General features: G+C 36.9%; 1 protein-coding gene across 8 annotated transcripts in view; it reads left to right on the top strand.

The window, feature by feature from the left end:
- LOC109409739 (hippocampus abundant transcript 1 protein) overlaps positions 1-27657 on the top strand; it is a 112658-nt gene that overhangs the window by 40414 nt on the left and 44587 nt on the right. For 2 of the 8 annotated variants that reach the window (XM_019683241.3, XM_019683240.3), the window contains exon 1: positions 7043-8226. The exons of 1 other annotated variant lie outside the window; for it this stretch is intronic. The gene's annotated coding sequence lies outside the window, so the exon portion shown is untranslated. 5 more of the 8 variants (XM_019683237.3, XM_019683236.3, XM_019683238.3 and 2 more) reach the window with 5 other exon arrangements.

Below are 27657 nucleotides of genomic sequence, written 5' to 3'. Positions count from 1 at the left end.
CATCTACCACTGACTGCACTGTGTGCTAGAGCGCCGCCACCATTGACCGACCATCGATCGCCAAAGCCTGCTGTAGTGCTGGCTTTGAAGTTCAAGGTGCAGCAGCAGCCAGGGACTTTGAAACGGAGATGGAAAAACTAGTTTTATCGGTGCTTTCCGTGATATAGCTGAGCCTGCGTGCGTGTGCATATGGTACCTATGTGTTTTGTTTTGCATATGGAGAGCAGGTTTTTCTTTAATCACAGGCTGGAGAGTATTGCCTTGAGGCAGTGATAGTGTTTACGTACCTTTGCAGACAACATCAAAGAGACGCACAAGTGGCATGATTTGTATCTTTTGTACTTGCGTGCACAAGACAGTGGGAGTTCATAATTTTCTGATTGTTTCAATGTTCAAAAGAAGTTGTTCCACAACAATACACAGTGACATGTCCGTTGATCAATTGATACTCTAGTATCAATTGAGAGCTCAGAACAGTCGGGACTCCTATAACACGGTGTAACTGTATTCCCAACTCAATTTTCAGGTTGTTCTGTGTCCAACTGAGCTGATTGCGCAACATTTGGTTGAATTCATTGGAAGACAACTCATAAATTAAAGTGAGCATAAAGCAAGATACATTGTGTTACATATATAGGAGACATGACTGTAAGTAATGTTACTCTTTGTTTCATTTTATGTTTGTTTTATGATAACAATGAATAAATTTACAATTTTAGATCTTAAGTAGTCCTTAAGGTTCTGTTTCCATTCCTGTATGGTTCTCTGTTAACAGTAACTGCAAATACTATAAGGCACGTGCAGTAGACATCGACAGAATCAATCAACCATGTATCTATAATTCTTGCCTCCATCCATCCCAACGCCCACCAAACATGGCATACCGATACAGATTTGTTCTGTTCGACAATGAAAAATCTGAGAAACTATTCCGAAATGCATACCGTCACTGGACTGCAATTCTTCACTGGCTAACTGCAGCAGTTGTTGCCAGTGCTCGAATGGGATATACTAGGGTTGCAATACTTGACGGTAGGGGTTCGAGAGAGCCAAAGCACATACACGCAGAACTCGATGTACACAGCGCAACGAGTAACTTTCACGCAGCGACCGAAAAGACAAAAGAATTTTCACGCAGATTTGTGTAACACTGGATCAACACACAAAATGTGCTGATCCGGTGTTACACAAATCTGCGTGAAAATTCTTTTGTCTTTTCGGTCGCTGTGTGAAAGTTACTCGTGTGCTGTGTTGTTTCATTTAAGGGTGTACTTATCGCGAGTATCGGCGCGGGAGAGTTCGCGAACTTGGAACAAGAAAGAGCGTAAGAGCATTTGGGGAAACTTACTGAGAGTACGAGTATTTGAAATGTGGTGTACTCTCCCCCGACTGTTTAGTATGATGGGTGGTACTGAACGTACCGCATGGTTGAATGGAAAGCAAACCTAATCGTTTCAAAAGTAATTTCAAGTGGTCCCTTGAAATATTTATACTATATTACGATGATAGTACTTATATGTGATTTTCAACCAGTACTTCCTGTACCATGATCAGGAACATGGAGAGAGGTCGTAAAATACTTTTCGCCACAGCAGCCTGGTGACAACAAGATAACAAATTTCAAAGATTCTCGCTAAAAATGGTACCACTATAATCACATTGTGTTATTAGCATAGGTGTGCTAAAGCATCCTCAAACAATCGTACGTAATCGGTTGGTCTGTTTGCTATCAGTCGAGTCGGTTATGCTTGTTTAAGCCAGATTGGTTGGACATTTGTCAGTTTCTGGAACATGGCGTGATTGGTTTTGAATGTTGCCAGATTAAAAAATGATTTTTATCAGTTGTTATTGTTTATCCTTTTTTTATGTTTATTGTTTTGTTTTTGTTTTTGATAGACAGGATTGTCATTGGCATAATTCAAAAACATAATGTCAAAATTCCCGATCAAATCATGCCCTACACAAGTTTGATTGAGCATTAGATTACTTCAAATTATTCTAATAGCTTCATACCTGTTAGAAAGTTTGATTAGCATTTAATTATTTTATATAAATTAAAAAGTTTAAATTTTTGTCAAAACAAACGTTATTGTCAGTACTTTTTAATTCATATATTAAAAAACAACGAATAATATCAATATTAACCTGGTATTGCACTTTTGAGTTATGGCTCTTGCACTACGACACTTTTTGTTAATTTTTTTAACTTGTTCTACATATGAGGCTATATTCACCATGAGGACAAATTGAACCGTTCAAAATTCTTTTTGATTATGTTATTAATTAATTAGTTAATTAGTTAATTAGTTAATTAGTAAATCCATTGGAAGGACGGCTCTTGAGGCACGTTATCTTCCATTTGGTACAATTGTCTCAGATAAAGAATGCTGTTTGTTGGTTTGGTTGCTAATCAACTCTTAATCAATTTATCTTAAAGGGACAACTCGACCATATATTTCAGAGACCGCAGAGGTCTCACACCAATCTAAGAACCTTCCCCGGCTCCAAAAATATCCTACAAATTTTCACACCGATCGGTTAAATAGTTTCTGAATGCATAATGGTCAGAATGACAGACAGACAGACAGCGCGAGTAATAAATTCCTAGAGAAATTCCCAGAGGAATTTCTGGAGTAAGTCCATGAATAATTCTTGGATGAATATCTGGATAAATTACTGGAGGAATCATCCGAGGAATTCCTGGAGGAATCTCCGCAAGAATCTTTAGTGGAATCCCTGAAGGTATTCCTGGTAAATTCCTCGTGCAATAGCTGGTAAATTAGTGGTAAATCCTGGTGGAATTACAGACGGAATCCCTTGAACCAATTCCTGGAGAAATCTCTGGAGGAATCCCTGGATTCTTGGAATAATGCGTATATAAACTCTGGGAGGATGATTTCCTGGAGAAATTCCTGGATAAATTGCCGTTTAAATTTCTGAACGAATTACTGCATTAATTTATGCATGAATTCCTGAGGTAATTCCTGGTGGAATTCTTAAAGGTATTCTTGGAGGAGTCCCAGATTCAAATCCTGAAGAAATGCCTGGATGAATCCTTGGAGGAATCCCTACAAAAATCCCTGGAGAAACTCCTGGAGGAATATCTGGAGGTATTCCTAAAAGAGTTCCTGGAGGAATTCCTAAAAGAATTCCTGGAGGAATTTCTAGAGTGATCTCTAAAGAATTCCCTAAAGAAGCTCCTGAAGGAATGCATGGGGGCATGCCTGTGCGTATTCCTAGAGGAATATCTAGAGAAATTCTTTGAGAAATCTGCAGAGGCACTCCTGGAAGAATTTCTGGAGAGTTTTCTTGAAGAATCGCTGGAAAACTTTCAGGTAGAATCCCTGGAGGAATCCTTTAAAGATTTTCTGAAGAAATTCCTCGAGGAATCTCTAGTGGAATTTCTACATGAATTTCATGAGGTATCTCTAGAGAAATACCTGGAGGAATTTCTCGAGCAATCCTTGAGAAATCTCCAGAGGAACTCGTGGAGGAATCCCTGCAGAAACTCCACTAGAAATTTCCAGAGGAATTTCTGAAGGAATTCCAGGAAAAATTCTTGGAAGAATATCTGGTTGAATTATTGGAGGAATCATCGGAGGAATCTCTGGAAGAATGTTTAAAGGAATCCCTGAAGGAATTTCTGGTAAATACCTTCACTGAAATAATTCCAAGAGCCTATTTTATCAGACACTACACATACATTGTACCCGTAGTCTGACACGTTCACGTTAAATGAATCGTTATACACTAAATCCTTTTTTTACACGACTTTTTTTTACGCGATTTTATTTTGCACGGTTTTTTTTACGCGATTCTCTCGAAGTTACGCGACTTTTTTTTACGCGATTTTGGTTATTTGCGGAGGCCAAATCACGTAAACAAAGATTTCCCTTTGATTTTTTTACGCGATTTCACGCAGTTACGCGAACTTTTTATACACGATCTTTTTTTACGCGGACGCATCCATCGCGTAAAAAAAGGATTTAGTGTACGTATCACAACATTAACAGTTCAGATTGAAAAGCCTTCTTCTAATAAAACTCAATGACACTTGCGCATATCGGAGCGGAGTTATATGCACATAACACGATCGATACATTAGCTTTGCATATAACTTTGGCCGGGTGGAAAAGCAACTTTGGCAGCTAAAGTGGAATACGTTTTGCAGAATTTCGCAATTCCAATAAGTGAGCTTCGTGGTCGTGCGGCTAGCGGCGTCGGTAATTTAGGCGTTGTGAGTTCGATTCCCGAGACGAACCCCTAAAGGAATGCATAGAGGAATCCTAGAACATCTCCTGAAGGAATAATCTGATGGAAAAATTGCTGTTTCTTTGATGCACTGTAAATCGTAACTTCAGGTAAGATTTTCGGTAAATATTTGTCAATTCACAGTGAAAAAAAAAACTGTTATATCGTGAACAGTAATATAATTTAAAAGTCCATTAACAGATCAAACCAGGGGTCCGTATATTTGCCTCATTCAATTTATATATACTCCTCTTTGCTAAAGCGAGTCGAGAAAGTCGCAGCAAATGTGCTGTATTGATCGAACGATGCAACGCCAGTGCGATGCGATGTGCCATTCTCTTAGCATTGTTCTTCGTTGCTGTTCGTTCGCAGTTTGGATCGGAAGCAAATGAATTTACCATTGATTCATTTGCTAGTGAAGTATTGATCAAAGTAGCTATTTTCATGTTTAGTGCAAATTTTTTTGCATGTAATGTATAAATTTTTAGTAGGGGGATTCACTTAACAGCGTAAACTGATTAAACTGATTAAACTTCGTGACCATCAAGGCAATCTTTGATTATTTCATTCGCATAATCAATCAAATAAGCAGAAAATCATGGCTTACGCAGCAATTTAATCTGTTTAGTGAGTACCCCTAGTGTATTGTTGTTGGAAGTTAGCACAGGAAAAAAAATTATACATATTTTTCTCGAAATAATGAAATAATCATATATGTAACTAGCAGTCCCCGGCAAACTTTGTCTTGCCTATTGCGTTTTTTGACGTTTCAAGTCCCTAGCCAAGCTCAAGTCCTCGTTCAAAATGGATGAAAACCCGATTTTCAAAAACTCTCTATTTTCCCATGTTTTTTGCCTCATAAACCTTCCTTGGGTGAAAACTAACAGAACAAAACATAGACGACCCAAATTGGACCTTCCGTTCGCAAGTTATGCGCGGTCCCACGTATGCCACTGCATTTTTATATATAAAAGATATAACTTACGAATCGCATCGCTGGTCATTCACTTGCGATGCGAATGGGAACGAATGAATAATTTCCGAATGTGGCTGAACACAAACAAAAAGGAAAACCGTTTGCTGCTGAGTGGTTTCCAATGCGAATAAAGATGCGAAGTGAAAATCAAGAACCCTGGTCCAAATTATTCACAAATTTATCTCTTTTATTTCACGTTTTCAGTAGGTCGGGAGTATTTTTGGTGGTAGCATTGGAATAACGTTTGTTCTATTGAAATTCCAAGCAGGGTATGCTGAAATCTTGCTTAGTTTCTTAGGGGAACTAGACTCTAATATCACGGTTGGTTTTCTTGTGGTGAAAAGTATTTAAATAAAAGTTAATAAAACTCCAGATAATATGAAAAAGAAAGTTAGAGCAATTTTTTCATGGTTTTTATGGCCGTACATTTGATGCCTGAAAGTTCTACACTTATTGCGATAGCACTGTTTCAAACATTCATCTGTGCTTGATTTATGGTTATTTATTATGTTTTGAAATGATGACTCAAACTGTTGATCGGAAGTGTACTAATGTTGTAATTAAAAATAATATTATGATTGAAGTTATCAAATGAAATGAAGTTCTGAAATTACGAAAATTCGAAACCGACATTAGAAAATCGGTTGCATATGGGGATTTTTTTTAAATTATCGTACAAATTTGTACGAAGGTTCTCAGAATTTAATGAATTCAAGAACAAAGCATCGCAGATACATTTTTTTTTTAAATTTTAAGCAAATTTTCTCAACAGTTAAAAAAACACAAAATGAACATTGTTTTCCACAAAACTATTTAACTGACGAGGTTGGAAAAGTCGGAAAAACTAATTAGGACGTCCGGAAAAATCCTCATAAAAAAATATTTTGGGAGGGAACTACAAAAGCTACATTCTGTGAAATTTTCAAGATGTGGGTTTTCTCCGTTCCTGAGTTATGACCAATTTTGTGAAAATTATCCAGATGTGCTATATGAGCTATTTTCTTTGAAAAATCATAACTTAAGAACGAAGTATCGTATGCGCAATCTTTTTTATGAAATCGTAAGCAAATTTTCTCAGCAATAAAAAAAATACAAAATAAAAATTGTTTTCCACAAATGTTTCACTATTGAGGAAAATTGGTTGGAAAAGTCGAAAAAATCATTTAGGAAGTTCGGAAAAACTAAAAAAAAATTTTTTTTTGAAGGGAATTACATAAGCTATTTTCTGTGAAATTTTCAAGATGTGTTTTTTTTTTTGTTCCTGAGTAATGACCAATTTTGTATAAATTGTCCAGATGTTGCTTCATTTTCGACCGTCTTGATTATTAATTTGCACAAAAATGATCATTACTCAGAAAAGAAAAAAAACACATCTTGAAAACTTCACAGAATATAGCTTATAACATTTCCTTCCATTTTTTTTATTTTTTTCGGCCTTCGTACATAGTTTTTCCGACTTTTCTAACTGATTTTCATCAACAGTGAAAGATTTTGTGGAATAAAATTTTCATTTTGTGTTTTTTTTTTCAATTGCTGAGAAAATTTGTTTATGATTTCACAAAAAAATGTGTCTACGATGCTTCGTTCTTGAGTTATGATTTTTCAAAGTAGATGCTGTCTGTGGAAAATGTTTGTTTTCTACTAGAATTTTCCGGAAAATTAGGTGACCCTGATTTTTTCAATTTAGTTTTTGTTCATATGTGAAAAAATTTCATTAAATTCTGAGAATCTTAATAAGAAAAATCCTCATATGAGAGTTGATATTTTTTCTGTCTTGACTTTATTAATTGAAAAGGCTTTTAAGCATACCGATATCTTGGAAAATATTTCCTTAATTTAAATCTCGGTATCCCAAGAATGCTTTGATGGCATCACTGTTTCCGACATGGTCCCATGCTAGACCGCACAGCTTCGCGTGTTTCGATAAAATAAACCGCTACCACAGCAAAGCGTCCGATCCGCCGATGTTTTCGTCATCGCCCAGCCAACCCTGCCGGGCCGGTCATTACCAGTAGCAGCGTTGAGCAGAATGCAAACAGTACGCTCCGCTGCTAGCTATACTTGCTCGCGCGGTCCACCACGTGAGTTGTGAGAGCAGTCTTCGAGAATCCAACGCCGGAGCAAGTCGTTCGGTTGGTCGTCGGTCGGTTGTTTGGCTGGCGTTGGGTCCTGTTCTTCCTACGGATTTTTCGGTTCGGTTTGTTGATTTTTGGTGTTTCGGTCGGAAAAGCTTTGCTGGGATGAGTTTTCACCACCAGAGAAAGCACGGCGACGACTCTCTTCTTCTCTTCACGGCATAGGTATTTTCGGGGATGATGTGTGTTGGACGTGGTCGTGTCGTAGAGCAGCAGGATCTTCGCAGTCCGTTGTCGCCTTCCGTCGGGGCTGAATGTGCATTGTACAGTGTAGATGTTTGGTTTTAGAGCTTTAGAGTCCTGCCATACTGCTAATAATAACACTAAAAAGGGGAAGACCGGAGGAAAAATCTATAGAGGTGTCATCCTAGTGAGAAAATAGTTACCCAGGAACACAAAAGGCTGCTGTACATAGGCTGTACTGAAGAAATCCGTCGTTTTGTGCTACGTTTTTATACTAAGAAATCTGGAGAAAATAGTCCATAAAAATACATTGTTACACAACTTAATCGCGAAAAAGAAAATCAGTGCTCGACAAAAAAAAGGCTGCAGCGAAACGCAATTATCGATCTCCTTCTCCAAGTGGCTGACAATAAGTGTTTTCGGTTCAGTTTTCTATCCCTGCCAGAGCTTTTTTGGAAGATTGTTATTGTAATTGATTTTTAAAACAGAATATTTCTGAAAATAGTGGTTTATTTGTTGGGTCGATCGATAACCGTAGTGAACGGGTACACAAATAGTGAAACAAAAAAAAACTAGTGTTGTTGAAAATAGTTATACTTAAAATTACTGGAATAAATCCTAAGAAGATATTGTTGTAAAATTGTTTAACGGACTCTGCAGAAACCCCAAGAAGAGTTAATGGTTGGTAATCGAATTCATATTTATACCATACATTATTCATACGATTTCTGTAAGAACAGTGTAAAACATAAAGTTCATGAACTTCGCCTTCGAATCTGACTTGACTGTGGAACGGAAAAGTGATTGATCGCTGCACGGATTCCAGCCAATTTTCCAAGGAAGATAGCAACACAGCAGCAAAAACTGTCTCCCAGAGGAATGTGTCCAAGCGGACGACGACGGTTCGCAATCCACCTATGAGACAGTAGTGTATCATCCTCTGCTCTCGATCGAGAGGAAAAACGCAACGACGAACGAGAGCGAAGGATTTTCCCACACACAAAACATTTTCCGTTTTCTGGGAGTGTACGACGCGTCATTTCCATCGTCAAGCAGCGGAATCCCGTTGCCGCGGCGCGCGGCGTGTCGTGCCTGTCTTCTAAACATACAAAGTGTTTAATTATGTAACATCAGTTTGTGTTTTCTCCCGCTGGGAAAACAACTTTTAATGCCAGAATTGAGTGAGGTCGCCCTGCTGGGTGAGATATCTTTGCAGTTTTTCACCTGGTCCCACAGCTATGAATGAAACGCAATTGGGGAAGCTCCATTCATGGGAAGATATCGACCGCGAGATAAGCCACAATAAGTTGGTCTTTAGATTCTAAATTATGTAACCTTAATTGTACTTTTGGGAAATGGGGATGCTGTGTAATCATCTTCTGCCCAGATGGGCTTCCGAACGAGGTGAAAAAACAAGAGCATGTCGTGTGATGTTGAATCGGTGCCAACGAGGTGTTTCAGATTATAACCGGTGGTGGTGCAGCTCAACGTTCACATGTTTTATTGTTCCTATCGGAATAATTCTGCCATAACTTTTCACTGCACCTGTTTTTGACATTGCAGAGAAGAACCCGAAGGCCGGTGACAAGTAGGATAATCACTCCCCGGATGAAGGGCTTTGGCCTTCGTTCAGGGCTAGGATTAATGTGGTTCTCGGTCATTCCTTGTTTAGATTCTTGGCACCGTTTTCATGTTTTGCAAGATGCTGATAGATCGAGGGAATGAAGTCGGTCCTACAGCAATTCGATCAAATGATAAGCACTCAAATTTTCCTAGATTGTGATGATTTTTTTTTTGCCATCTTCGTCATTATTCATTGTCCAATTTTATACTGTTTCCTGCTTCATTGATTTTCTATTTAAGTGCTTGGTCAATGATTTTTCTTTGATTTACAGTCATACAGCCATTTCATGAAAAAAGAATAGACTTGAAAATAAAAATGTTCCGATATTGCTCAAACTCGGTAGGAATGATATTTACCAAAAATAATTAGACCCGTAATTTTTTGTTCAAAAAAAAAAACAGAATTTCTCATTTTTTTTTTTAATTTTCAAGCAATAAGTTGACCGATTTGCAATATTTTTCACGAATTAAAGAATTCAAGATTTAAAAAAAATATCACGAAAAAGTTATGCCAAAATGGTCAAAATATCAGTTTTTTATGATTTTTACAATGTTGGTCCACAACGATTTCAAGTTTTGTGCTCATATACGTATGGAAAGACCATGCGTCTCCATCACTTTAAAAATAATTCTCCTTCTGGAATTCCTCCAGAAGTGCCTTCAGAGAATGATCCAAGAGTTCTTTCTATGATTTCTCCAGAGGTTCTTTCGAGGGAACTCTCGGAGTTCCTACTAAAATTACTCCAGCAGTTTTTTTCGGGTATTCCTCCAGGAATTAAATCTTGTATTCCACAAGAAGTTTCTTCTTGGATTCGTCAAGAAGTTTGATTGGGATTCCTCCAAAAGACTGCAAAGCCAACATTCCGAAGCATTCGTGAAGAAGTTTCTTAGAATTTCCTTTTTTGAGAATTCCTTCAGCAGTTCCTTCTGGGAATTCTTCAAAAGTTTCTTCTGTGATCTCCCAAAGAGTTCTTTCTGAGATTCCTCATGAAGTTTCTAAGAGTATTTTTTGGATTGATTCCTCGGATGCTCGGAGGATTCCCCCAGGAGTTCCTTTACCAATACCTTTTGAAGTTGCCTCTGGGACTCTTTCGAGATTTTCCAAGATTGACCAGAAGTTACTTCTGGGATTTATCCAAGAGTTTCTTCAAAGATTATTCCGAGATAATCGCGTTTAACGAGTCAAGTATATACTATGCGCTCGTTTGAAATTTTGACGAAAATCAATAAGAAATTTCGTCTTATAAGTCCCTAATATATATATAAAATCTAATATATATATATATATATATATATATATATATATATATATATATATATATATATATATATAAAATCTATAGGAATCCCTTTGGAAATTCGTCAATCAAGTCCCACTTTCTTATTTTTTTTTCTAGAAATTTTATTTTGCCAAAAAGCCTACAACACTTCAATAGTTCTGTATAATTCAATCGATTTCTTAATATGACAATAAACAACATTTTTTCAAAAATCTTAGAAACATCTTGAGATATCAGGGAGTTTTTATGATTCAGTTAACATTTTGGACTAATTTAGCAATAATATTGATAGGGAATCGCGCCACTTGGGCGGCGCTTCTATATTCGTCTGTTTTCCACTACAACTCAGTCAAATTTGAACCAATTGGCACAACTTTTGGAATGTGGTGAGATAGGGATAGTATCTACCCGAATACAACATTTCAAGTCAATTGGTTCAAAATTGACTGAGTTATAGTGGCAAACAGACGAATATAGAACCACCACCCAAGTGGCGCGATACCCTATTTCCAATTATTCAAAAAAATGCCCTTCCCTAGAGGGCGGTTTCACCTACTTTGGAAATCACTGATTTAAAGCTAATCATTGTTTTCCAAGAAAATGTCGAGTGGGAATTGAATTTTCACGAATAACATAAATGAAAACAATGACTTCGGGATAAGCTGTTCAACAACTGACGAGTTTTCATCGTATGTTATAGGGTAAATGTACCAATAGTGGTGCAATTAGTAGCTCCTTGTAGTAAAATAATTGAATAAAATTGATAATACCACAAAACAAAAAGCCTGAAAACGTTATTCGATAGTTTTCCACTTAAATTTGTTAGGAAAAATGTAAAAACCATTTCAGTTTTTGCTAATAAATCTCTTGCACCAACTATAGGTACGCGGTTCCTATTATGGGGGTAGAATTTAACATTGGTTCCTATAGTGGCGCATCCCATTGAATTCTTATGAGACCCACCACTATAGGAGCAAAGAAGCAAAAAAGTTAAGGAAAATAATTGTTAAAAAAAATGTTTTTCGGCAAATCTTGAATGTTATTCATTAGGTATGATTCATCTTTTAAAAATGTCATTTGCAAGCTTTTTGGTCGAAATAGTGCTAAATTGCCGCTACCACCACTATTGGTACTACCTCCACTAAGGGAGCTTTTACCCTATGTGTTTTCCCTGGTCGACGCATTATCTTCTCTCTTCTTCCAGTCCTGAGCACCCATGGTGGTGCAGAGGATCAAAATGAAAGATCTCCATCCTGGGCGATTGCCAGCCATCGCCTTGACCTGTCTAGGTCAAATTTCAGTCGACTTCCTTTCTTTCCTTGTTGAGGCTGCAGCCTCTGGGTCCGCCTTTACTGTGATATCCTGCTGAGTGTGACCGACCCACCTCAACTTTCCCTCCTGAATTTCTGTCGGTATCGGCTTGTGATGACACCGACGATGGAGCTCCACGTTGGAGATCCAATTGTGAGGTCACCATGCACGAATTATATACTAGAGGCATCTATTGATGAAGATCTTCAGCCAATTGTACGTTCTCCACTGATATGCACCAAGTTTCACTGCGATCTTGGTGCCACCATCGGCCGCCATTTATATACCAAGATACTGGAAGCTTTCAAAATTCTCTATTAATTGCCTAGCTACCGTGCAGCGGGAAGGGTTGATCGTGTTTATATCCCACGATTTGGTCTTGTTGACGTTGATGGTATCAGGTTTCAGGTATCAGTAGGGCCCATATAGCCGAGGCGGTAAACGCACGGGTATTCAGCATGACCATGCTGAGGGTGACGGGTTCGATTCCCGGTCGGTCCAGGATCTTTTCGTAAAGGAAATTTCCTTGACTTCCTTGGGCATAGAGTATCTTCGTGCCTGCCACACGATATACGCATGCAAAATGGTCATTGGCAGAGGAAGCTCTCAGTTAATAACTGTGGAAGTGCTCATAGAACACTAAGCTGAGAAGCAGGCTTTGTCCCAATGAGGACGTTACGCCAACAAGAAGAAGAAGAAGAAGTATCAGTAGGTCGGCTCCAGAGGCACGTTCTCCTCTATTTGGGAAATTTGTGCCATCGCCATGAATACGAGCATATTCATCATTTACCTGAGGAAGAGGGAAGGGAGGAATAAGGGATGGGATAGGGAAAAGAAAGGTAAGGGAAAAGGGTCGACATAATCGTATAAGTGTACCACAACGGGTTCAAGTAGCGCCCTGAAAAGGGAATTATAAAAAACGCATAAAGCGTAAAGTAAGCCTATAGCTACTTGCCACAACGGGTTCAAAACAACAGAACATCCTGAAGATTCAGGCTTCTTAGGTCAGCCTCATTTAATCAAGTGTTTACCGAGTACTCGGAGTAAAAACAGTCCATAGTCAGCTAAGACATACAAATGAAGCAGCCTGTTGAGGCTTATGATGGACAAAATCATAAGTAGGAAACAAAATCATAAGTGAGTTATCACAATTACGTTTCTGCTACGAGATTCCTCAAAAGTGGTGGCAAGACTCCCGCATCGGGGCATCTACATACACTCAATTTCCTAATCGTTGCTTGACGTAATGCCGAGAAAATATGTCGGTTTTTGAGCATTTGTTAAATCCAATAGGAAATCATTGAAATATAAACAGGAAAATCCGTGCGTGATGATCATTTCAGAAGAAAGATGTCAAACTGATAGATCTGATCTTCATACGATGCATTATCCACTTCCGAAATAAAATGGACAGTATAATCCCGCCAAGATTTGGGAATAGAAAGGCTGCAAACAAGCAGTTTTATCAGAACATGTTTAAAGTATTTACATTTTGGAGATTCAAAAGAAGGCTCAGGTCATCCGAAGATGTGTATCCACACATCCGGGGAAGTGTGTATCGAATAAGCATTCCAGGAAATTATCGTCAGAGGAAGTTAATTGCCGCTCGAGGTATGACACGCGAGATTGCCATTCATTTTTACTGAAAGTAAAACGCAAAATGTGAAACCATATAGGTGTTAATAAAGGCATTACATTTACATAGAAATTTCCCCTATGAAAGTAAGTTTCTTGGACCAAAGCTGTTCTTTTATGCTGAAGATTGATCTCAGCTGTCATAACTATACCTACTCACACTAGGCAAGATCAAACTCTCACAATCACAACACAAGAAAAAAGAACAGCGATAAAAACAAATTTGGTGTCGATTGAAGAACGCCAGAAACGGAGATACACAGAGGACACTGTGAAGAACGCATAATGCGAAGAGCCATATATGGTAAAATTAAAGCTAATAAACAACATACTAATAATTGAACCCTTATTAAGCCTCGCATTTGAGGCTTAAAAAGGATAGCTGATTATCTCGGAGAAACACAAGGTCAACTGTACCATTGCTCCGGTTAGCACAGTAAGGGCAGAATACTGTGGAGGGCGCCCTAGTACTGCACAGGCTCCGTTAAGCAGTTAGGATTTTATTAGACCCCCCTATCCATTCATTCCTAAGCACGGTAAGCATATAGCCGCATCACACCATGAAATAGGGGGGGTCACCTGTTTAATGGACTTTTACCACCGGAACAGGCGGTCCGTAGTGTTATTCTTAGCCAATTGTGACAACCGCTACCGACACTACACAACTATCTAGGCTGAGCGTGACAATATGGTCCATATATAATCGTCGCATTATCGTGGTCTTGAATGATTTTGATTATTTCGTTGTGATATTCACAAGGATGCAACCGATTGGTGAGCCCGTTTTATGTTTTTTTTCAAAAGAAAACTTTTTTTGTTTGGTAGTCGTGTTTCAAATTTATTTTACTTTAGGGATAATAACTACAGTGGCTGAATTATATTTAATGAGTAAGGTTATTACTGATGGAAGTCGTCCTTTCCGATGATTCGATAATCGTTGCACAATTTAAGGTGAAACGGGACACCGTGTTTTTTTCCTATCTTGCCTCTCTTTCTAACAATTTGCCTCGTGTTTTTGAAAATGGTAATCTAGAGTTCGATCGCACTGAAGATGCTGAAAAACAATCAGCATATGCACTGCAAGTGAGCATACACAATGATAGATTTTTGTTGCAAAATATGAAGTAAAATCGGAGATTACCATCTTAGTAGCAACAGAGCAATGGCGGATATTTCCCCGACAATCGCGTTCGCCCTTTGCCGCTTCCGTTCCATCTGGACTTCAGCTCAAACTTTCTTCCAGATATGGATCTGAAAGGTTTTTCTACAGTTATTCAATTAATACTTTCTCTGTCTAGTAATACTTGGTCTCCTAACGTTTATTCAACTGGCGGTTACTTACCGGAAGCATTTAAATTTCCTCCACCTGATTTCGTCCTCTCCTTATCCTCCTGAAAGTCACCCCGTTCCGTCATCATCGCTGCCCGCTCCATCATCACTAGTTCGGCGTTGTGCGGTTATTATTTGCATGCAATTCTTCTGGTCATTCGTGACTGAGCTTCATTAGGCCAATCCACCACAGACTGTGAAAGGTACACCAAGAAAACTCACCGAGAAAATTGGCCTTCCCCGTCAGCTGTGCTGGTGCCGCACCGTGTTTTTGTTTTGCTGCTGCGTTATTCTAACCTTCGAAACTGGTGGGCTCGCACCTTGATGGAGTGCCTGTCATCATTTACTGGATAGGAGTGACTGGGGTTTATGGGGTGAAGAGTTGGCATCCAAAATGTTTATTTTAGATGATTTTCTAACAATCCCCATAATACTTAATCGTCATCAATTACATGAATAAGTGTAACTTCTTCATTATTAATTGTTTTTCGAATTTTTTGTTAAACAACTGCCACAATCTACCCCACCTTCCTCTAGTCGACGCCATCATCATCAGTCGTCTTGATGGGCCTTTGCGATAGGCAAAGCGGACCCATTGTCGTTCGTTTACCGCAATATGACGAATGGCGGGGCCGACTGGCGATCGATGTATGATGACGGGGGCTCGTAGTGCAGCTGTTAGTTATTCTGACCGTCGTCGCCGTCGTGGTCGTCCACTATCGATTGGAAAACTATGGCCAACTAAGCGCCATCATAAGTCATTAGTGGAGCAAATGAAAATGAAAATTACATTCGCGTGTCTGGGATGATGATTCCCTTCGATCCAGAAGGTGCTTTGTTCCGGATTGTTTCGAAAGCAAAAGTTACTCCCATTAGGGAGTGTTCTGTTTCCAGGAATTCCATGGAAAATTGCGGCCAATTTGTGCCGCCGCCGGTTGTTGACGCTTGTGTCATGTGAATGGATGCAAATTCTGTACCGGTACTCTCCAACGAATACCAGGAAAAGAAAAAATGCCAGACATAGCAAAATAGGTCGATTTTAAAGAAGCTGTTTGCTGCAATCTGAGAACTTGTCTTGCTGTCAATTGCCTGTAATGGAATTTTGAATAGAGCAGACTCGGGAAGCTGTTGCTTGCATAATACATGACTGCCCTGGAAACTGCAGTGGATGAAGACATTCTATGGCATGCATTGCATAGGGAGAATGTTGGACATCCAGATACGTGCCTCCTGATGTAGAAATATACATATTCATGGAAGCTTTAAAAATCAACAAATGCAACGGTAGATGAGGTTTCCAAGAACTCTATGTTGATCATCAACACGAATGATGAGACTTTTAAATGTTTATTCTTCAAAAGCAATCCCTACAAGTATATTGTGTATTATATGAAATATTGTCATTTTGTATCAATTCCCCTCGATTTTTTTTAAATTTTGTTAGTGTGTTTTTCATTGTTGTATTTCTTAAGGAATTTCAATAAGATTCCATTCAAAAATATTTGAAATTTATTTTTCTTATACAAGTTTAAGTACTAACTCATTTTGCATTTCAAAAATTTCACAATAACTTTTCAGATCCATTACATAATTGATGCATAATTTTCTTCAGTAAATCTTATTTTTTTTATTTTTGGTTTTTAATTTTTTTGTTCAACTGAATGTTTCCTAAAATACTTAATTACTTAATTGAGTATGAGGGGTTTTCCTGAATCATCATCCGATCTATTTTACCCATTTTAAGCGATTAGTTAATTGGTATTAATTGATTAAACCAGTTTTATCAGAGTTTTCCAATAACTTTACCAAAGGTTTCCTTGAATATATTTCTCAGAATATCTCTGGAGGTATTCCTGCATGAACATACCAGTGAGATATAAATCCGGGATAAATGTCAGCAAGATTTTCCAGTGGAATTCATGCAGTAATTCTTGCAGGAATTCCTGGAGCAGTTCGTGAAGAAATGCCTGATGGAATGCCTGTAAGAATATGTAGAGAATTTCTGAATTTCTGAAAGAATACTTAGAAGAATTTTTGAAAGAATCCCTGTAAAAGTTTCTCAATGAATCTTTGGGGGATTTAAAAGAATCCCTAGAATGTTTTATGAAGGAATCCCTGAAGGAATCTTTAAACGGCTTTAAAAATGAACTACGGAACAAATTCCACTTTCATGAATTTCTGGAGGAATTTATATGGAAATTCATGATTTTTTTAGCGGCATTCTAGCACAAACATATAGAATCCCTAGTGAGCATGGAACAATATCGGAAGATATCAATGGATGAGTTTCTAAGCGTTGTGATATATTTCATCTTTCGAAAGGAATCTATAGATGACTTCCTAAAAGAAACTGGTCGAATTTCTAAAGAAATCCATAGAAGGTAAAAACAAATCTTGGATCCATGGAGGAATCACTGAGAATATCTTTGAACGGTTTTTAGGTACCTAATCCTTGAAGATGTTTTTGCAGGAATCTCTATTTAAATTCCATTGAAAAGATTTTTTTGAAGATTATTCAATAGCATCCTTGGAAAAAAAATCGGGAGGACTCCTTTGACTAGTTTCTGAATAAACTCCTTGATAACTCTCTGAAAGCCTCCATGGCGGAATTTCTAAAAAAAAAAAATAGGAATTCCTTCGAGAAATTTCGGAAAAAAATTCTCCAGAAAATGTTTTAATATCAATTTGTTTTTAAAATCCCTAAAGGAGTGAATTTCTAAGAGAATTTCTAGAGTTCTCTTCAAAGAAATCCCTTGAGGAATTTCTGAAATATGTTTTGAATGATTTTCTGAAAATCCAGCAAAAAATTTCAAAGAAATAGGGAACTTCCGTATTTTTGGCAGTTTTGTTCTCTTCGTCATGGGGGGTTTTTTGAAACCTGTTGGTCTCAGAGTACGCCTCAAATCCTTCCCAACCAAGCTGAGTTATATGCCCAAATTTCAGGAAATTCGGCCCACAAAAACCCCCCATGACGAAGAGAACAAACCTGCCGACAATACCCTTCGTCACCCTACTTGGAAAAATTTATAAAAGAATTCCAAAAATATTAAATTTGTTTTTGGGGAATAACATAAAAATCGCTGTTAGTTTATTTAGGAAAACGTTTTAAACTTTCAAGACTTTAATCCCAAAGAAACATTTACTGGAAACAACAATTGGAAGAACTGAAAGAACATCGTCTGATTTTTTTTTTCATTTAAAATAATTTTTGAAAACACTGCAAAATATTTCAATGAATGCGAAGAAAATTCTCGACATATCCAAGTACGAATGTTAAGTAATTTTCAGAAAGAAAAATACACTACTGCTTTTAAAATTTGGTTGATTTTGTTTTGCTCATTGAAATAGCTACTCAAAACGAAAAAGTATCTAAATCCCCAGGCAACTTTATGATAAATTTTTGGAAATAATCTAGAGAAATCTGATTTTTTGAGAATACAGAAAAACGTAAAAAACACATGAACAATCTTAGATTACTAAAAAAAATGAAATCTTGATAACATTCAAGATAACAATAGCATCATCCTGTTTCCTTCTAGCCTTAGACTTTTTCGGCGCCCCTCTGAGGCTGGTACCATTGGCGGGGGTTAACCTGGCCAACCGCACGATACGGCTCTGGATGTATGATGTACGTCGAAGCAAATTTTAGGTATTAACAGGGATGGGATCATTCATTTGCAATCAGTTACATTCACTCGCTGTTAATTCTACAAACTAAACCATAAGGTTAAATTCATCCATAAATTATTTTTGAAATTCAAGCTCTTATGGGCCACTTAAAAAGATACAGTCACAGAGAAACAGACGTTACACTCTTATCGCCTTCCATCGATCACCTTTTTAACGGTTGATTCAAATATTCAGTAGGTCGATTGACCACTCGCGGCGCTGGTATCGTTTTTGCTCCTGTTTGACGTTTGCTCACTACCGCCATCTAGTGGCGACTCGACCAAACACAGTACGTTTAGTATTGGACGATTACGTTTTCGTGACGATGTTTTTAATGAAATTTGTTCTAAGTATTACGTCTGTTTCTCTGTGATACAGTCTATGACAAAAATATTCAGGAGACTCAAAGCTTTCACATACAATGATAGACATTCGTTTAGCCGAGGCCAAACAAATTTCAAAAAAGTGTCAGGAAACTCATACAAAAGATTTTATGATGAAATTTTTTTATCGTAGTGATAGTATATCTAGTACTGTTTTATAAAAGTGTGACACATCACACTTACATATACACTGAAACAAAAACGAGGGTAAAAACCCTTCAAATGTCATTTTTTGCCTAGACATTCGTTTAGCCGAATTGTACATTTTTTAGAATTCCATAATAAAAAACTAACAAATTTCGAAAAATATCCAATAAAATCATTTTGTATGGTGACCTGCATTATACATCGGCTTGTAAATCATGAATTAGATCGTTTTTGGAAGTGTTGCCATATTAATTTTGCATGCATCTCATATAAATATGTCATAATATTGTAAATGTTTCCAAATTGAGATTTGATATAGTTATTTTTATCGGAAGTGTTTCAAAAGAATCTAATGAAAGTTTCATGACCAAAGCAGGTTGAAAATCTACGAAAAACAATGTTTTTAACGGAAAAAAATAACGCAAATCATCAAAAAATCTCGTATTTAAGTATTGTTTTGATGAAATATGATGGTTTCACTTGCATAAATCACAGCGTTTACTACTATTACGTATTCTAATAGCTCCCAATATCTTCTAGACTGTATGCTGGCTAAAATAACATACATTGGACGGCTCACATTTCGAGAAATGGCACCGAAAGTATTCAAATTTCTAGCATGAACTACTTGTTTCATAACTTAGACATTATTTTCAAATAAATCATGTTAAAAATGAATGTGGTTCACAACTAAGACTCATTTATAATATATTTCTTCAGATTGAATGAAATAAGTCAATTGTTTGAACATATCTTGCATTTTTGTATGAGCATCTGCTTTAAAATAAACAGGGTTCAAAAACTCCAACTCTTCTTGCAGTTCTTTCGTTTAACAGTCTTCTATTTCATTTATAATTGTTAGTATTATACAGTTATACTTCAGAGGCTTTAGGATACGTCTTCATTACTACACAGAATTTTTTATTTTAGCTTTTATCAATCCCATTTTGATGTTTAACCAGCCGAAAACATATATACTTTATTTTCTCACGACACTTTATGCAATAATTTAAACATTCCCAACAATAAATCTGTGCCATATTTTAAAAACAACTAATCTAGCTTACATTAGAGTGTTTACAGAAAGCATTTTCCCTAAATAAATAAATTTATCATCGTTTCTCCTTATCGGGACAAATTTTAGTAATATTTCTTTGAATTGCACAAATAAATAAAGTTTTCAGGTCAATTATCTTGCTAACACGTCATAAACTAAATCCCTTGTGGTATATCCTCGAAATACACTCACGAAATTACAAAAAAATCTATTGAAACCCATTTTTTCATTTTACCTCGGCTAAACGAATGTCTAGACAAAAAATGACATTTGAAGGGTGTTTACCCTCGTTTTTGTTTCAGTGTATATGTAAGTATGATGTATCACATTTTTATAAAACAGTACTAGATATAGTATCACTACGATAAAAAAGTTTTATCATAAAATCTTAAGTATGAGTTTCCTGACACTTTTTTTGGTCTCGGCTAAAAACAATTTAGTTCGAAAATCACTCACTAAGGAGCTTTCAATCGTGTCTAAACGTTGTATATCTCTCGTTCTGATTCTGAACTGCTTAGAAGGACAAAGTTGCTAAGAAAACTAAGAGCTTTTGCGTAAAAATAGTTTAGTTCAAGAATCCGTCACTAAGTGGTGCTAGTGTTCTTGGGAGCTTCCTAGTTAAGGACTGTTCATTTTATAAAGAGGACAACTTTGCAAGGCTATAAAAAGAAAACGCGTAGTTCAAATTTGAGCAGCCTTGGTTAGTTGTTCAGTACATTATATTAGCAGATAATAGCCATAAATAAATTGGGTTAACATTATTGAACTTCATAGAAATGTGGCAAAGTGTTTCGAGAGATAAATTTTTCAATTCCCAAAAATTAAAGATAAACATAAAATTTCTGTAAAACATCGGTGTATCGTTTTAAATTGCATAAAAGTGTTTGCCTGCTGCAGCAGTTTGAGTGATACATATTCTGGCAAAATATAAACCTAATCGGAATAATGGTTGTTGAGATATTAAAGTTACAAGTTGGACTCGATTTTCAGAATAAAATTTATTTGTTAAACAAAAATGTATAAAAATATTAAATTTTGAATGTTTTCAATGGATCTAGTCGAAAGTACTAATAATGCAATTTCAAATGCAGAAAACCGCTTCTTGATAGCATTGTTGGCTTGGTTACTGTGCTTCATGGCAGTTACCGGAGATAAAACCGCTTCGTTCTTTGAAGGTTCTTCTAAATAACGATGTACTCTATTGCAAATACAACTTAACAATGATGTCGAAAATAAAAATTAACATGTAGTTATTTTCAAATAAGGTATATAATCACATAGGGTCAGACCTTGCTGAAAATAAATAATAATAAGCTTTTCTAGAATCAAAAACTTGCATTTATGGAGCAAAAAGTATGCAATTTTTCATTATGGCCATCATTAAGTATTAAATTTATGATGAAGAATGTACTTTCAAGCATATTTTTCTTCGGTATCATTTAGAATGCGATTCTCTTCTATACTGGACAAATTTTGAACTGATTCCGTAGTGTTATTGCATCACTGGACTTAAATAAGTATTTTTTTTATCAATTTCATTGATAACAAGACAACTTACTATATCAAGCTGTATAATGCTTGGTGCATTATTACTGACCAACTATTACACTCTACCTTTAGAAGAATAGTATTAGATCCCAACACATTGAAAAGTTCATGAAAATTTGAAAGTTATGTATGTGGAAAGTTGTGTAGAATTTTGAGAAATGGGGTTTTATTGAGTTTTAACGAAAACCGCTTCAGTTTCATAATTAAGGACAATTTGTATAATGTTATATTTTTCCTACACTGTAGAATAGCTATGGAAATTTATGCAAAAAACCGATAATGATTTTATTGAAAAATAAAAAAGATATCACACAAATAAGGTGTCCTCTTTATAAAATGAACAGTCCTTAGTCCAAACGTTGTACACACTTAGAAAAAATCACCGACTTCGGTAATATTTGTCCGAATTCTCAACCGTTAAGTTTTTTACCGGAAAAATTCGGCGACGTTTACTGAACTTCGTTAAAATTTGACAGATAAACGATAACATTTTACCGAAATTCGGTATTTTTTCATAATTTCGGTAAAAAACCATTACCGAACGCTCAGCAGTTGAGATTTCGCTGTGTATATCTCGCGTTCTGAACTACTTAGAAGAATACTGTCTTCAACAAAGTTGCTACGGAGACTAAGAGCTTTCACATACAAAAAAAATAATCACTCACTAAGTGACGCTAGTTTTCTTAGAAGCTTATAGCTTAGTCGGAACATCTTATATCGCACGTTCTGGACCACTTAGAGGGATACAGTCTTCGACAAAGTTGCTCAAAAGGCTAAGAGCATATAAAACAACTTATTTTGAGAATCACTCACTACGTGGCGCTAGTGTTCTTGGTAGTTTCCAATTTAGTTTAGACGTATTATATCTCACGTTCTGGGCCGCTTAGAAGGATACCAGCGATACAAATATTTAGAAGACTAAGAAATTTCACGTAGAAAACTATTGAGTTCGAGAATCACTCACTATGTGGCGCTAGTATTCTTACGCTTTCAACATAATGTTCTTAACTGTTATTAGCATCGAAATATTCTTTGAAAACCGGGAAAAACTTGAGAATTTGGCCAATAAATTTGAATATGATTATAACTTATATACAGAGAACATCTATGGCAATGTTTTGGAAACTTTGGCTATATATTGTAGAGTTTGAAGAATAATATTGTTAGCTTTTGAGACCGTCTTCTATTTTAAGGTTTTTTGAAACTTATGACTCATTTTCTGCTCTCGAATATGGTCTAAGTTCACCGAATTTTGACCCAAGATCTAAGATTTTTAATCAAACAAACTTCTAAACTCGCGGAAGTCCTCAAACCAATAGTGCGTAATAGTATTTTACCAGATTCTGAAGTTACATTTTTTCTTATTGTGATTATTTCACTGTTTTTTTTTTTCTAGTTAACTTGATAACGTTAGTGCAAATTGTACTTAAAACACTGAAAGAAGGTGATTCTCTAGCAGTCTATCCAGTTCAGCGTTATCTCATCCAAGCCAGACTCGGCAGCAAAATAGTGTTCATCTCGATGACTAATAAAAGGCGGCTTGCCATAGTTCGTATTCACAACGACCATCATAGCGAATCTGCGCATGATCGTAAAATCTACTAACGACCATATGGCTCCACCGACCGAACAGCAAGAACAAGTACTCCAGAGCTGTCAAAAGTAGTATGCGAAGCTAACGGGCTGGCTCCCGACGGTCGTCTGCCCGTCTCGGTCGGTCGGTCGGTACAGGTGCACTTGAATACCCTGCCAGTGCACGTGCACCGAACACAGGGGGGAAGCTGACTACATCTGAATGAAACATCGCTGGTTGAAGTTTAAAACCAGAGTTTTTCTAGATTAACTTCTCCGGGAAGCTCTGTCCGAAAGTAAAAGGTTAAATTTATGGAATTATGCCAAAAATTGCCTCTCAACACATTACCACTACTGTCAGCTCCGAAAAGGAAATGAATATTTTTCTCGATGCGGCCTTTCGGGAGGGACGGACATTCTCGGACTCGATGGCTGTTAATTGAAAGAATATGTGTTTGATCTCATTTTTGGCACCGTTTGCTGATGATGGTCAACGACCGCGGGTTTGTGACACCGAATCGCTGATTTCAGCACGTCTCAATCGTATGCTTCTGAATGTTATGAATGACTCATTCATTTCAGGAACTTTTTGAATTGGAAATTATTGAACAGTTTTCAGTTTTCCAACTTCGTTTGTATCCTCGCTTTTTGTGTAGCCAAGCATGTCGCAATGTCCGGAAGTACACCAATTACTCTCACCAAAACGATCGATCGATACACATACACCATTTTCGGCATGACACCATTCCACGACATTTTTACTCCATCAGATGACCTATGACCTCTACCGGGGCCAAATACTGCAATCAACAAACCAACAGCATCGCGGTTGGTAAATAAATTGATTTATGTCTCCTTACCGATTCTTTTCCCAACCCACGGACTCAACAGAATAATCCTGTATTGCTGTTGCTGCTGCCGTGACACTGCATTGTAATTTCCCTCCTGACTGAACGTTTGGGGTGCCCACCACTACGTACTGCTGCTGCTAAGTGTCGTGTATCGTTAGCACATTGGGAAATATTGACATTTTGTTTATCGCCACCATAATTTTGCAACTACATCGCACGCGAGCTCCGGCCCTTTCGGTCAGTGAGTTTAGCCGGAAATCCAGTTCGGTTGGTGCAGTAAAACGGATTTCCAAACGTTAAGTCAATCGATCGATTGAAAATGGTACCCAGATTTATTTCGAGAGTATGGGGCGACGTTGATTTTGGTGCTCCTGTATGCTTGAACAGGCAGCACATGGAATGTTGTTCGCGTTTTTGTGTGAGTTAACGACAGATGGGAAATTGGTTCATCTTCAGCCTATTGCTGTTCTGAATGAAAAGTGGATTTGTTTACTCATTTCATTGGAAGCTCTATGGCCGATGGCCCATGCTGTAAAAGTACTGATCACTCAGTAGTACTGAGCTCGACTTCCGGTAGATCTAGATATTCTAAATTGAAAAATTCTTGAGGCTGAAAGTAGACTCATTCGCAACATTCTTCATACATTCAGACATTAGCAAAATCTGAAAGATGCATGTAATGTTTGACATTTTTTCATCAATTTCTTATCATTTTCGTTCCTCCTTAAAATTCTGCTTCCATCTTCGCTACTTCATACATATAAACTGAAATTGCATGGACTGGGCGAAGAACAGAGGAGCGGCGAAACTTAGAGCTTTTCCCAAATTGACTTAAATTATAAGACGGTTGAAAACGGAGTATTAGAACTCGTAGAAGGTCCCACATTGATTGATTCAAAAAATCCTTGATTTTTTAAGTAATCATCTACATACGTCTGTTCTAGATTTTATCATTTTTATTGCGAATTTTCCGCGTTAAAATCATTAGTGAATTGTTAGCAAATTCCTCGACGAATGTATTTTAATTTTCCTGGTCATATTCTTGTAACATTCGTGTCGAATTTACTCGGTTGAACCCTTTGGAGCCGCATTGTTTTGTCGCTGCTGTCGCAACCTCGCTGGTGTCGAACACGTTTGTTATGCTCGGTTCCATCGCCGGGGTAATTTTGGCCCCTTCGGCTCCCTAGGGTTGAATAGTTTTGATCACAATCCAATATCTTGAATCCTGGCGAGAGTCTTAGTAGATCCTCAGAAATATTAGGTTTGAGGCAGTTTTTTTTTCCCAAATGCTCAATAAATTTCTTCTGATATTGGTGGACTGATACCAGATTATTGGTTAGGTTATGATGAGAAAATCCTTGACATATTTTTCCTAATTTCTTGAAATATTTTTAGATGTTTTGCTTATTCTGTTTATCATACGAAATTATTGGTATTTTTATCATATTTTTGGTGAATTCTTGAAGCTTGTTATTGCAAGATACGTAGCAGAATCCTTGCCTCAACCTTGATGAATTTCCCAAATACTTAAGCAAACTTAATGCCAGATCAATAGTTAACTGCTAATATTTGCTTTCCATGATTTTTAACGAAATTTAGTTGTAGATTTTTGAATTTGAAGTTCCTTGATACATTCTTTGTAACAGGTCTGATGACAAGTCACAATTTATTGATTTGATCGGTGTTCTCAATTTTCTGATGAAAAATCACTATTTTCAACAATTTGGAAAACTTCTTATAGCAAGAATCAAATAAGTTTTGGTACAATAGAAACTTTTCTTTTTCAGAGGGAGCCCAACAAGGTTGTTACAACTACGCGGATATTACGAATTTCAGGAATTTCGCGTACTTGACGCGGATTTGTTGGTAGAATTTGGTCCTCGCCAGGATTTGGCGTGGATTGCTGATATGCACCAGCGTTTTCTTGTGTAATTTTTCTAAAACACAATTGACCATATTGGTAGTTTACTGTAAAATTTTCTGCTAAATTGGTCATATGAGAACAAAGTTACAGCATGCCAAAGTTGGCCATTTTGTGTGAAAATTGTCTTTCACTGCTATTTTTATGAACATAACTGTACTCTAGAATTTCTTTGACAGAAAGTTCTTGAAAGAGTTTTCGACAAAAGTAGAATTTTTTTAACTGAATTCGTATGTAAAGCACTGGTAGATTACAAGAGGAATCTTCTTTCTATATTTTCAGTACGGATCTGAAGTGAAACTTTCAAAGAATATGTACAAGTTTCTCAAAAAAAAAAAAAACACACACAAATTTGTTTCCAGAAATTTTATTTATCAGAAACTGTAAGAATTTTATATTCTACCCCTGAAATTTTCAGAGTGAGATCATTTTCGGAAAATCCCCGGGAGAATCTGTTGAGGTTACTCCTGGAGAAAACTTATACAAATAAATTCCTGCAAGGACAGGCTTGTTTTTCGGAAGCTATCTATCGGAAAGTGCATTTTTCACGTTTTCTTATTCAATTCTGCGCTGTAGGGAATCAAACGTGCCATGTATGGAGAACAGTAAATTCTCTTACAGATGTGCCTAGATCCTATCCCAGAGGTGCTTACGAACAATCTATTAGATTAAATTGAGAAGCTCTTGCTGTACCTCCGGCGGGTAATCTTCCGTTTTTTTTGTTAGCTGGCCAATCCGGTGTCTGTCGGCGTGAACATCGAGAATAATGACATGTGAAGCCATTGCAAACGTTAAATGGAGATCATCCGAATAAGCCTATTGCAGTGAAACTTCACAGAAAACATCCTGGAGAATCTTAGCAGGTATTACCTGGATGAACGACTTGAGAAATTTTCGAATAAACCCATCAAAATCTTGCGAAGACCCAGAAGGAATTTCAACTTGTTGAGAAGAACCTTGAAGGAACTTTAGCAAGTAAATATTGACAAACGCAATTCAATTCAATACGCTTTATTATAGAAACAGTCAAAACCGAATATTATCTGGTTCATCTCGTTGAGAGAAGAGAGTTCATAATGATTACCCTGGGCAGATAAATTACAACTGTTTTCGGGTGGCTTTTCAGTCTAGCGTAAAATCAAGACAAGTGCTACTTGTTTAATTCTGACGTTTCGGCCATTGGACTCGGCCTTCCTCAGGGGATCTGTTAATTTATTTTTAAGACATGACATTGTACATTTAAATTTTACGAAATTAATTTTTACAAAAAAAATCACATAAACTTGCACCGTCCCTCGTATGCTGCTAAAAGTTTTGAGCTGCATTGTCCTTTGTTTTGACAAAGTTCTTTTCCTGGACACCTAGTTTAAAAAAATGCGCAACAGTTAGTTGCGCAAAGCTTTTGCCAACCTCTATCTGGTGTACCGTTCTGGTGTGATTTGGTTTCGCGGTTGCGTTGGTGGATAGTCTTACGAAACATACGAAAACTAAATTACAACTACATTATTCTTCACGAATTTACCAAGTGAACCACTTGGGCGGGCATTATTTTTCTTTTTTTAAGTTATTCTACAAAAAAACGTATCTAAAGATTTTTTCATAAATGTTTCACTGGAATTTTTCTCTCAAAGTAATCTCTTAAGAATTCCTGCAGTATGTAAACTACACAAATGCATGCTCATTCAAAGATTTCTTTTAAACTATTTGCCTCCACAAATATTCAGAAATTCTTAAGAAAATTGAGGTTTTTTCTCAGAGATAGGGTAAGTGTGCCCATCGTTGTGGC

This window comes from Aedes albopictus, chromosome 2, assembly GCF_035046485.1.
Source record: "Aedes albopictus strain Foshan chromosome 2, AalbF5, whole genome shotgun sequence".
Lineage (NCBI taxonomy): Eukaryota > Metazoa > Arthropoda > Insecta > Diptera > Culicidae > Aedes > Aedes albopictus.
This window is presented reverse-complemented; position numbering and strand designations above follow the sequence as displayed.